This window comes from Callorhinus ursinus, unplaced genomic scaffold, assembly GCF_003265705.2.
Source record: "Callorhinus ursinus isolate GAN/ISIS: 27379988/994484 unplaced genomic scaffold, GSC_fseal_2.0 scaffold1, whole genome shotgun sequence".
Lineage (NCBI taxonomy): Eukaryota > Metazoa > Chordata > Mammalia > Carnivora > Otariidae > Callorhinus > Callorhinus ursinus.
The window spans coordinates 48,904,843-48,917,009 of record NW_027397063.1 but is presented as its reverse complement, the minus strand read 5'-3'; the positions used below and the strand labels follow the sequence as shown (position 1 = coordinate 48,917,009).

At 41.7% G+C, this 12,167-nt stretch overlaps 1 protein-coding gene and 1 long non-coding RNA gene across 8 annotated transcripts in view; one reads left to right on the top strand and one right to left on the bottom strand.

Moving 5' to 3' along the window:
* Window positions 1–12,167, bottom strand: part of PHLDB2 (pleckstrin homology like domain family B member 2) — a 215,374-nt gene that overhangs the window by 196,444 nt on the left and 6,763 nt on the right. The gene's annotated exons all lie outside the window — the stretch shown is intronic.
* The window catches only part of LOC112825906 (uncharacterized), a 31,243-nt gene continuing 30,381 nt past the window's right edge, over window positions 11,306–12,167 (top strand). The window contains exon 1 of one of the 2 annotated variants that reach the window (XR_012378318.1): window positions 11,306–11,740. This is a non-coding gene — a long non-coding RNA (uncharacterized lncRNA). The remainder of the gene's footprint in view (window positions 11,741–12,167) is intronic. The other variant, XR_003208813.2, reaches the window with a different exon arrangement.

The following is a 12,167-nucleotide window of genomic DNA, read 5'->3' as shown; positions in this document are numbered from 1 at the left end:
ATGGATTTGGTCCTGTGAGAAATGTCAAGCCATGCATTTTTCAAGCTATGCCCACAGCAAAAAAAACACATTTGAAATATTTTGTTTGAAAAGAATTTAGTGACAATTTGATGTTCCTAGTAGACTCCGATGCTGGTATTAAAAAAATATATATATACATATATATATATACGTGTGTGTGTGTATATTCAAAAAGTGAAGAAATAAACCATTAATGTCAAAACATTATTATTTCTATTTGTTTTGTAAATCAACTTTTTATTAAAGTGACTCACAAATTCAATATTAGAAAAGTGGGGAGGGACACCTGGGTAGCTCAGTCGGTTAAGGGTCTGACTCTTGATTTCGGCTCAGGTCATGACCTCGGGATTGAGCCCCGTGTTGGGCTCCATGCTGAGCGTGGAGTCTGCTTGAGATTCTCTCTCTCCTTTCCCTCTACCCCTCCCCTTCACGCTCTCTCTCTCTCTCAAATAAATAAATAAATAAAATAAAATAAAATAAAATCTTTTTAAAAAGCAGGAGTCTGTGTGAAAAGAGAATTTTACAATGTACTAGGATATAAGTACAGGCATTTCTTTTGCAAAAAAATGTACACACACACACAGTGAAGTTTAGAAAGTCCCTGGCTGAGGAAGGCAGAGAAGCCGAGCATGCGTGGTGGGAGCTGGTGGAGAAAGCCTTAGGTCATCTGCTCCATCCTGTCACGGTGAGATTATCCCCCAGATGACAGTTTATGTTTCTGTGGTTTGCTGAGCGCTTGGGCTACTTTTAAGTAATTGTCTTCAAGGTCTTCGAAGCTAGTTTAAAATTATTGAATAAAAATAATTTAAAATTGAGAACTATTCATTCTATCACATGCTTTAGCAAAATCTACCACAATCTAATATAAGCATCTGGATATGTTCTCTGTGACACAGCCCGGAGTCTCCTTTTCTTAAACTTCAACTCTCTACTGCAAATCTCTTTCCCTCCCTGGTGTTTACATTTTTCCCAGGTACTGAGTGTTTTCACTCAGTCTTGCTACACAATCCACAAGAGACTCTTTAAGGTGCATGCCTGTGTCCCCAACAGAGACTTTACAAATGAATTGAATGTAAGGTGGTAATAAATAGGTCATCACTGAGGGTTACAACCTGTTTTGTTTTTGCTTCATTTTCTTTATTTTACTTTTATTCTTTTCTTTTTTTAGAGAGAGAGGGAGAATGAGGGGGGCAGAGAGAGGGCAGAGGGCAAGGGAGAGAGAGGGAGGCAGAGGGAGAGGGAGAAGGGAGGAAGAGAAACTCAAACAGGCTTTACACTCAGCGCAGAGCCAACACAGGGCTTCATCTCACAACCCTGAGATCATAACCTGCGCCGAAATCAAGAATCAGACGCTCAACCTACTGAGCCACCCAGATGCCCCTCTTGGCTTAATTTTTAATTCAGCCAGTACCAGGTATTTCTTGAGGGTCAATTACAAGAAAGACACTGGGCCATAGCTCTTCGGCCCTGGACCTTGCACACATTTCCTCTCCCTGCTCCGCCTGAAGGTGATCACACACACACACACACACACACACTCACACACACACACACACACACACTCACACACTCACACACACACTCTCACACACACACACATCTTTGTTCCCATCTGGTTTGTTTTGTTTTTGTTTTTCACATTTAGTAGTTGTGTAATGTTTTTTTTTTTCTGAGTTCACAAAGTTAACTTAGAAGAGTTTTTCTCAAACTTCCGGTTGAAAATAATCACCTGGGGCAAAAATACAGTTTCTTGGGCCTTCTGAGTCAGTTAAACATTATTTAAAATTTAATAAAAGAAGGTTCACATAATCCTTGGCATATATGTTCAATAGGGCTGAGGAAAGCACCATATAGTTTGTTTATTTATTTTATTTTTAAATTTGTTTATTTTTAAAATTTTTTTTTATTTTGATTTATTTCTTTTATTTCCAGGAGGTTTCTCATCTGATTCTTGTCAACAGTTAAGTTTAGGGACCACTGGAGGAGGAGATGTTCTCCTGGGTCACTTTCAACTTTAACACAGTACACTTCAGACAATCCTGATGACTTTTCTCAGAGGTCTTCATTGATAAATGACATCAACTGTCTGCTTTAACCTCTGGCCCCGAAGTGCTCTTGCCTGTGAGATTCCATAGCAGATATCCATATTCTTCAGTACTGACTCATGCACTAACTCGCAGAATTTCTTCAATGCCTCAAACTTTTCCTTAAATCTTTAATTTTATTTAGTGCTTTGAAGTTTTTCATCATGCCACCTGAGACCATGGTAGACTCCTCCAGAGGAGGGCAACGTTTTATATAGTTCTGTTTATTCTTCATTTTTGTTCACACAGTGTTTTGCTCTCAGATGAATGAGGTTTTGTTCCTAATTTGATTTTTCCTTTAAATATGAGTATTTTGCGGCATGGGTAAAGAATATATCATTTCATTGCATATGCCAAGAGGCGTACGATTTAGGAACCCCAGTTTTATCCTCACTGGTGCAGCTGTTGGGTGCTCATATAAGCCCCTAATCTTTTATAAAAACTTAATCGGACAGCTGCCTTGATAATCTGCGGTTTCAATAACAACCTCTGTTGAGGAAAATAATATCCCATTGTAGTAAGTCTCATAGATGAATGATGTATCTCTGCAAAGAAATGCCGAATGGACAGGAGTCCCCTAAACTGGGAATCGAGCTAAATGTTGAAAAAAAAAATCACCTTTAAAAATTTCTGCCGTGAGATGGAATTATAGTCTTTGGATTGAGCAACTGCTGGTATCTTTGTTATATGAGTGGTTTAATTAGACTGTTTCAGTGTAGTGGAAGAGTTCTTTAAAGGACTTTTAACAAAGATACTATTGTTAAAGAAAAGCAGCTCTTTCATTGGAGCCATTAAAATTATAGGGAGAAAAATGAAAAATCACCCCTGGCAGCGTATTTTTGGGTTCAGCTGTGACTTCTCCAGCTTAATCACCAAAAAACTCTGCAAGGCACTCCTTGTTTACACAGCAGTTTGATCTGGATTCTTGTAAAATTAACATAGGTTGACAAATTAAATTGAACACCACCACCCTCCAGGACATAAAATGTAAAGGAGATTAAAACAAACCTGGGGAATGTTCCTGTAATCACTCGGTGTAGAGTCAGATCCAGTAAAACAGAAATCTTGCTTGTGAATATAATTGGGTGCAGAGTATCAACCCATAGTTGATATTAATTACTTTATATATGCACCTACATCATTTTTCATACACCACTAAAATAGATGTCTTTGTTTCCCCACTGATTTTTCTTTTTTCCAGAATTTACTAGAGACATCTACTTGGTTCTCAAGTTAAGCAGGTCAGTGGTTTTGCACTATCACAGTTTAAAATCTCTCTCAAGAATTCATGAAATAAGCATCTAACATTGTCGGTGGCTAATTACATTAGAAAATTTAGTCTCTTTGAACTTATCCTCAAAAGGGATTTTTCTTGTAAATGAAAAAGACTCACAGGTAATCTGAAACTTATGTCTCAATAGAATTTGACAGGAAATACTCCTCAGCCTTGTCCAAGTTTATTTAGAAGTACAAATAAAAAGACTCCAAAATTTTAAATGAGAAACTCATGTTTGAATCCTGACTTTGAAAGAAAAGGAAATAGATATTATGTTAATGTAATTACTCTTAACACCAACATTCTGTTTTGTCAACTGCTCGATGTAACCAGGGAAGTGAGGTGAGCCTAAAGAGACACATGGCTGCTCAGTTCGGGCCCCACAAAGTCACCCGGCGAAGTGGGCTTTTGTTATTCTTGCCTATCCTGTCTTCCTATTGCAGGGAATCCTGGTAAAAGAGACCCAAGCCCGGAGGGCCCGCTGTTTCCTCCCCTGGTTCCCTGGCAGTTCAGGCCACCAGCTGCATCTGCCAGAGACTTCGAGCTTGGCTGAAGAATGCAGATGTGCGGGAGGCCTTCCCAGATGATGGCCAGTGCCCCTGAGGGAGGGGGGCGTCCAGCTGTGGCCAGTGGATCCTTAGCGGGTGGGGGTGACAGCCTCTGGACTGTTCTGTGATGCCATCTTGGCTCTGTCTTACCGGCCTCGTCTCCTCCTGTGTTGCTCTCCAGACTTCCTACCCATTCTGTCAACTATGTGACAGCCTTCCAATAAATTCCTTTCCTCCTCAAAGCAGAGTTAGCGTCTGTCTGTGGAACCAAGAACCCTGACTACGAGGTTAATTCCAGCAATTTAGGACCAGAAATTCCAGTGTATCCGTGTGCCCACAGGTTAGTGAGCTTATGTCATTAATGTTATTTAGATAAACTCTTCCTCATTCCAAATAAGATTTGAAACTACACAGAAAGACATAAACCAACAAGATAAAAAAATAATAGAAATAGGAGGAAGGAAAAATAAAGGTGTTGGTATGAGCCAGGTGGCTCATGCACTACTTTATCATGAGAAATGGAACTTGTAGGCCATTGAGAGCCCTCAGCTCACCTGGGTGCTCACACTTTCTTCTCTGCCGGAGACCCTTTCTGGGAAAGCCAAAACAGAGGCTTCCGTGGGGAGGGCGAGGAATATGGAGTCTAAGCAAAGGAAAGGGGGCTGTCTTCGGGGCGGGTGACAAACCACAGTTCTGGAGCTCCTCTGTCCTGGCCTTGCTGTGGCCGATGAGTTCCTGCTTTGGCCTCTGCAGTGTCTTTTAAGTCTCTTCTTTTAAAATGGAAATACATTTGGAAGAGCTAATATATTGTCATTTACTTTAGCCAAGTGTTTCCCAAACTTCAGTCATTCATGTCCTCTCTTTACAGTCTTGCCATATTCAAATACTATTTCTTTTTTTCTTTTTCTTTTTTTAAGATTTTATTTATTTGACAGAGAGACAGAGAGTACAGATAGGCAGAGTGGCTGACAGAGGCAGAGGGAGCAGCAGGCTCTCCGTGGAGCAGGGAGCCCGACGTGGGGCTCGATCCCAGGACCCTGGGACCATGACCTGGGCCGAAGGCAGCCGCTAAACCAGCTGAGCCACCCAGGCACCCCTATTTCTTTTTTTTCTAAGTACCTCCAAAACTTTTGTTCTAAACAATATACGTGAATGTGCAAGCTTGTTCTGCTATATATTTTTTAATACTCATGGCAATAAATCCATAGAATTAAAGTGATTATACATCATCTTGCATTCTACAGAAAGTTTATTAAGTGAACTAGGATTCCATCCTTGTTTAAAAAAGTCATGCATGGAAGTTAAAATTTTGCAATCCTTACCTTACCTACCAAAAATGTCTATATTTTACTCTAACCTTGCATTTATAGTTGGGCTAGGTGCAGAATTTTGGGTTGAAATCATGTCCTCTCAGATCTTTGAAGGCATTTCCCCAACACCTTCGAGCACCATCCGGCGATGTTGTGAGAGGTCAGAAGCTGGTGTAATTCACAGTCTTGTATGTTCCTTTTTTTCCTCTCTGAAAGTTCTTTTATTCCTTTAATCTTTGGCATTCTAAAATATGACAGGTTGCTTAGCTGTTTTGGGTTTTTGTTTGCTTGTTTCACTGGGGGTTTTTTGTTTGTTTTTAAATTCATTTTGCTCTGCATGAGCTCTTTTAACCTAAGCATTGTGACGTCTGAGCACTAAGATTCTGCTTTTGGCTATTTTTTTCCCCTTCAATTTTCTGTGCTGTTTCTGGGACACCTATTAGTTAGATATGGGACTTCCTGGACTGGGTCTCAGTGTTTCGAGCCTGAATCAGTCAGAGTTTGATCAGGAAAACAAAAGTCTTTCTGTGTGTTTTCAGTAGGAAATGTTTTAATATAAGGAACAAACATTGCAAAGGCCGGAAGAGGGCAAGTTTCTTGAACTGTTACTGACTAGCTCAGTGTGCAATCCCAGCAGTGATGTTCACCTTGCAGCTGCTTTAGACCTCGTAGGCATCTTCCACCTGTGTGTCTGATGACCACTGCTCTGGCGAACAACGCCTCTACTGTCCCGCCTTCCAAATTACAGATACCCCCTGCAGGCTCTAACCTGAAACCCTGGGGGGAGGACAGTCTGGGAGATGCAGGTCCTGCTTCTTTGTGATGCAGAGAGGTCCTTAGCAGGGGCAGCAGACATGCCAAAGTGACAGACAATCCAGCACAGTGACCCTGGCTCTGTGCAAATCCTAAATGCACTACATACTAGCTGTGACCTAGGGGAAAGTTCCTAATTGCTTACGGCCTTCTTCATCTCTCCCATTGTAAAGAGAGGGAATGATATTACTAGCTACCTCACAGATTTTCTGGGAGGGCTGATCGAAATAATGCATGGAAAGGGTATAAATCAGTGCCTGGCACATATTCAAGTGTTCTTAGTATATGCTGGCTATCTAATTTTTGTTATTACTATTTAATTACCTTTTACCTTACATTTCCACCAATGTCATTTTGCTCTAAGTTTTGAAAAAAACTTCATGGTTTTCCCCAGACTATCCATTTTTTTTTATAACAGTAATAATTTTAATCACTAAGGAAAATGTATTTAGATTGTTCTTTTTTTTTGGTAATGTCTTCTCTGAGTTTATTTTTTTTAAACATGCTTTTTTTAAAAAAGATTTTATTTATTTATTTGACAGAGAGAGACACAGCGAGAGAGGGAACACAAGCAGGGGGAGTGGGAGAGGGAGAAGCAGGCTTCCCGCGGATCAGGGAGCCCGATGCGGGGCTCGATCCCAGGACCCTGGGATTATGACCTGAGCCGAAGGCAGACGCTTAACGACTGAGCCACCCAGGAGCCCCTAAAACACGTTTTTATTTTCTTTAAAGATTTTATTTATTTACTTGAGATAGAGAGAAAGCAGGGGGTGAGGGAGGGAGAGAGTGAAGCAGGCTCCCCGCCGAGCAGGGAGCCCCATGCGGGACTCAATGCCAGGACCCCGGGATCATGACCTGAGCCGAAGGCAGATGCTAAGCTGACTGAGCCACCCAGGCACCCCAAAACATGCTTTTTTTTTTTTGATAAGGTCTTGGGAAGATGAAGAGGTAAAACCTTGGGTCTGTCTAGTTTGTCATTTTGCACAGAAGCTGGCCGCATTGGATCAAGAGGCTCGGTGGCGGTGGTTATTCTGCAAGCGGTGTGCCGAGAGCGTCACTATCATACTCTCACCCAATTCGGCTCGATCCTAAAACACAGGTGGTAGTATTGTCCTCGTTGCTAAAGATGAGATAACTGAGGCTCACAGAGGTCGAATGACTCACCCAGGTCACACAGCTTGTAACTGGTAGACATAGATGTAATCACGGATCTATTGGTGACAGAGTTCAAGCTCTGAATCCCGGCTGCTAGATGGAGCTCATCCTATGAGATTGCGACCCAGTAGCCTCGTGCATGCGCATGCCTCTGTGTGGCTTCCATCCGCCCTTGGCAAAATTTGCAGGTATAAAACAAGCCTTACCTAGATATATGTGTAGTATGGGAAATTTTTAATGCCCTCTTCTATTATTGTCTAACAGCAAGTCCTAGCAGTGAATTTGCTAAGTCAGAAATTACCCACTGTGAGACATTTTTATGTGGTTTGACAGCTGCCCTTAAGAAAGGAGGTTGCAGCATTTCGCATTTGTATCATCTCTGTGTGTGAAAGCACCTGTTTCCCACCTGCTCACCGATGCCTGGTGTTACCCAAATTTTGCCAATCTCATAAAAAGGAGATGTTATCTCACCATTCAAATTTGCCTTTATTTCATTTTTAGTGTGGCTAAACAGCTCTTTAAGTGATTATAGGTCAATTATCTTTCTTCTTTTGAGAACTGTCAGTTCATTTTCTGCTCAGCTTTCTACTGGGATATTGCCTCTAGTTGGGATGGATTTGCAAGTTCTCTTCAGGGATAGCAAAATTTGCCTGTTATTTATGTTGCAAATATACTTTCCTGTTCACCATATCTATTGTTACCTTTCCATATGGTGTTTGTAAAAGGAGTTTTAAGTATTTATGTAGTCAAATCTATCCTAATTAACTCTTACATATATTCTTTCTTTCAGTGGGTGAAAGAATGAAACCAACATGTGAGTTGATCCGTTAGGAGTGTGACTTACAATCTGAGTTTCTAAAAAGTATCAGACAGCTCCACGACATGTTGGCCCAACTTCAGGAAGCAGGTGCACTGTTTAAGATGGTGAAAATTTTCACTGACACACTAAAGATTTACTTAAGCCAACTTAAGAAAACTGAGAAGGATTTCCAGCTACTAAGCTTACCCTTCCAGCTTACCTCCTGCTTCAGCTGAGCGGTGCTAAAGTTGGACTTGGAGTTCGGATGGTGATGGAGGCTGTTGGGTTGGGTGTGGGTGGGTCATCCCTACCCTTTAACCCTGAGCTTCCAAACTGGTACCAGCTGCTGATATCAGAAGACTTCTCTGCTATTTCTCCAGTGTTTTGTTCTTTGTTTCTGTTTAAGGTTGCTCCCAGGGTAAATAAAATTCAAGTCATAACTGACTAGAGATCAGATGTATAACAAGACAGTTCACCAGGCAAAGGTCCCCGGGGTTTGGGAGAGCATGTGAGGTCTGGGCTGCAGAGAACGATTCTAAATTAAAGCTCCAAGTTCAAGGAATGTGAATGAGGCACTGGCTCTATTTCAGGGTGAGGTTTTAATTCTTCCTGTTCCTGCCTTTTCAATTAGAAGGATCTCTCTGAACCCTCCTGCTACCTTCCTTCTCCAGGGGATCAAATCCTCCTTAGTCATGGCCACCACAACTATCTTAACTCTTGTATTTTCTCCTTCTTAGGATAGTTAGACAAATTTCGAAGAGGCAGCAGCTTGCCCTTTAAAGTCTGAATTCTTGAAAAGGAAGGGTGCAAATTCTAATTTCCCTTTCTTTAAAATAGCACTTGGACCTCAGCTTCTCTGGAGGTCTTCTTGAGCATCCATCTAGAACTTTTCTGTGCTGTGTTCCATTGTCACTGCCCTTATAGTCTCACACGATGATGCGTTGGCTCCTTGTTGCTTCATCTACTCTACAAGATGTTGGTCTTCCTCTGGGCAAAACCGTGAGCTACTCATTTCTGTATCTTGAGCACTTAGCAGAGTGTCAAGCATATATTAGGCACTCTATAAATGTCTTTTTATTGTATCTGTGTTGGAACAATAGAAAATATTTGATTCCAACATGCTGTTATGACCTTGGCTTGGGGCAAGTGGGAATCAATAACTTCCGATATAAGCTGATATGAAAAACAGCAGTATCCCAGTGGGAATTATGTCAGATAGTCATTCAAAGAGGAAAAATCGTGACCCTCAGATAATCCCTTTAGGGGAACAGCCAAAGACTGAGCATAACTAGACATGGTCAGAGAGTCTGTCTGCAGAATAGGAGAAAAAAATATGTCTGGAGACTGGGCTAAGCACACAGTGTAACCAAATAATGCTTCAGCCATTGCATCCGTTGATCAGTTTACTCAAATTTCATTGGTTAATCTTACTTAAGAAATCATGTAAAATAAGATAGTTATGAGATGTAAATTTGGCATGCCACGAGTTACTTGAAGACATATGAAGTTCAATATAATTAACTGACCCTGAGATTCATGTAGACATCTCAGAAGAATGTTTTACATGCCAAAGCTTCTTGTAGTGTGCCTTTTCTAAAAATGATCAAAATGCGTTGCAGCAATTTTAGAGAAGGGCTATGCTATCAATAGAAGTCTTTTAAGCCCATGTTTTGGACAAACATTTGCTAATTAATTCCAGAAATTAAACAAGTACCTAGATTTTGTGTAACCTACATCCAGGAATAGTTTAAAGATTTTTCTTTCTGCAAAACTGATCTGATGTCTTTCTCATATTAAAATTCTTTCCATGCATTGCACACACACACAACTTGCAAATTATTTTAGGTTTACTGCAATTACATCAAAACCCTTGGTGCCGGGGCACCTGGGTGGCTCAGATGGTTAAGCGTCTGCCTTCAGCTCAGGTCATGATCCCAGGGTCCTGGGATCGAGCCCCACATCGGGTTCCTGGCTCAGCGGGGAAACTGCTTCTCCCTCTGTCTCTCCCCTGCTCATTCTCTTTCTCTCTCTCTCTCTCTGTCTCAAATGAATAAATAAAATCTTAAAAAAAAAAAAACACTTGGTGCCCCCAAATGCCTGAAGATTTATAGCATGAAAATCTCATCTCCTCTGTTGAAAATGCTGCCTCTTTGCCTTTCAGACTAGTGGGCAGTAAAAATATGGGATTATTAGGAAGAGTCTCTTCATTTTCTGGGAAGTTTCTATTGGATAAGCCCCTCCTTGCCTTCACTGTCTGGCAGAGTGATGGGCACAGATAGAATACTTATGGACTCTGACTCCCTTCACTGTGTGCTGAGTGAGGAATAAGGGTAGATGTATGAATGGCCAAACGGCTTTTGGAAAGTAGGAAAACAGGGCTTTATATTGCTCCTGAAACACTTTTTCTCCTACTAGAAGACTGACAGGGCTGGAGAATCCAGTCCAATATTGGGAATTCAGTTCAGTTCAAGAAGTGACAGTGTGTTCACGGACTCTATAGAAGGAGCTGTGACAGGACTAACTGGTGCTTGGTCACTTGGTTATCAGCATTAGAGAATGTATGAGATTGTACCATGGGAGTACACTGAGGTCTGTTTTTGAGCTACATTTGACATTGATAATGTTTCTTGGAATCATGGGCCATTTTGGTTCTCTGCCCTCATTAAGGGTTGATATACTGTTGAATCATAAGCTTATTTTCTTCCTAACCTGCCTTAACTGTACGTATTTGGTGGGCAACCCAATGGTGAATTTTGGTGGTTGGTTGCTTGCTTTGTGGCTTCTGAAAAGTGAGCCTAGCCAGTATGATTTGGACTGACTGTGGACAGTATCAACTATGTATTACTGTGTTACCCATCCCTTTCCCCAAGAGACTACCTGAGAAGAAGCCAATTAGATATTGGAAATAGAGTTAAAACGGAGAAGTATGAAAACTCAGTGACATACAAACGGAGAAGTGTGAAAAGTCAGTTGAGGAACCTGCCAGGAAATCAGTCTATTCTTACGGAATTCATGACGTTCCCCATCACTCCAAAAATTACCAGAGATCCCTGGGTGATAGTAACTAATATTGTCTTTCCCTCTCTCATCTTTAAAAAGGGACAAAAAAAAAAATGGATAGCAAAGTGATGCAACCTGTGAATGCTGCCAAGACATGAGACCATTGTTGCTTCATTTCTTTCAGTGCTTTTCTTGTGGGGCCAGAAGTTCCTAGCCATGACTTGTGAATATGGTTCTGCAGGGCCTCAGAGCTCCCTGGGCATGGGTCCGAAGTGATAAGTAGACCCGCGTGGGCCGTGATGCTACACACTTTCTTACTAGCACTTCCAGTCCTGCCTTGGGTGCTTGGTGGGATTAGCAGTTTCCTTTGAATGGCACTGCCCTGGGCTGCTTTCTCATTGTCACAGTGAGCAAGCATTATACTTTCCTTTTTTGTGGGAGAAGTAGAGCAGAGAGGAGTGAAATAACCCCAGAGGTGAAAAATAAAAATTATCCACGTTGGAATGGAACATCATAATTCTGTCAGTCATCCTGATGACCATTCATTTCTGCAGAATATAAAAGGGAAACCAGAGTCTCTCCCAAGAAAACTGTCTTTTGAATTCAAGCCCTCAGGGAAGATCTTTGATGCATCGTTCTTCTTCCTTGTTGTGCCTTCTCTTCATTACAAATAGCCTTTCATGAAGCTTACAAGAAGGGACATGAGCACCAGCACCCAGCGAGCAACCACCTAGGTGAGTAACCCTGGTCAGGGTAGCTGGGAGGCAGCTCAGGGAGGGGCAGGAGGACACGAATGGTCTCAGGATCCAAAGCAAACTTGCAGCTCTTCCAGAGCCCTTGACCATTGTTTTGTGAACTTAAGAGGAGGTGCAGATCTGTCCCTCACTCTTCCGCCTTTTGCTTATAATGTCACCAACACATACAGTTCCATCTGACACACTGCCAGGTTTCTATAACCTTGGGCAAGTCACGTCACCTTTAAGGGCTTTTGTTTATTTATAAAGGGAGGATAATAGTCCTGACTGCCAGCTTGCTGGAGCTCCCATTAGTGATACACAGGGGTGGCAAAGCTGAGCGTCACTGCCAGGGTTGGCGCTGGACAGAACTCAGAAGCGGTTGCTTCCATTTTCCAGCGGCGTGGGCTCCTTCTCTAGAAAAGAT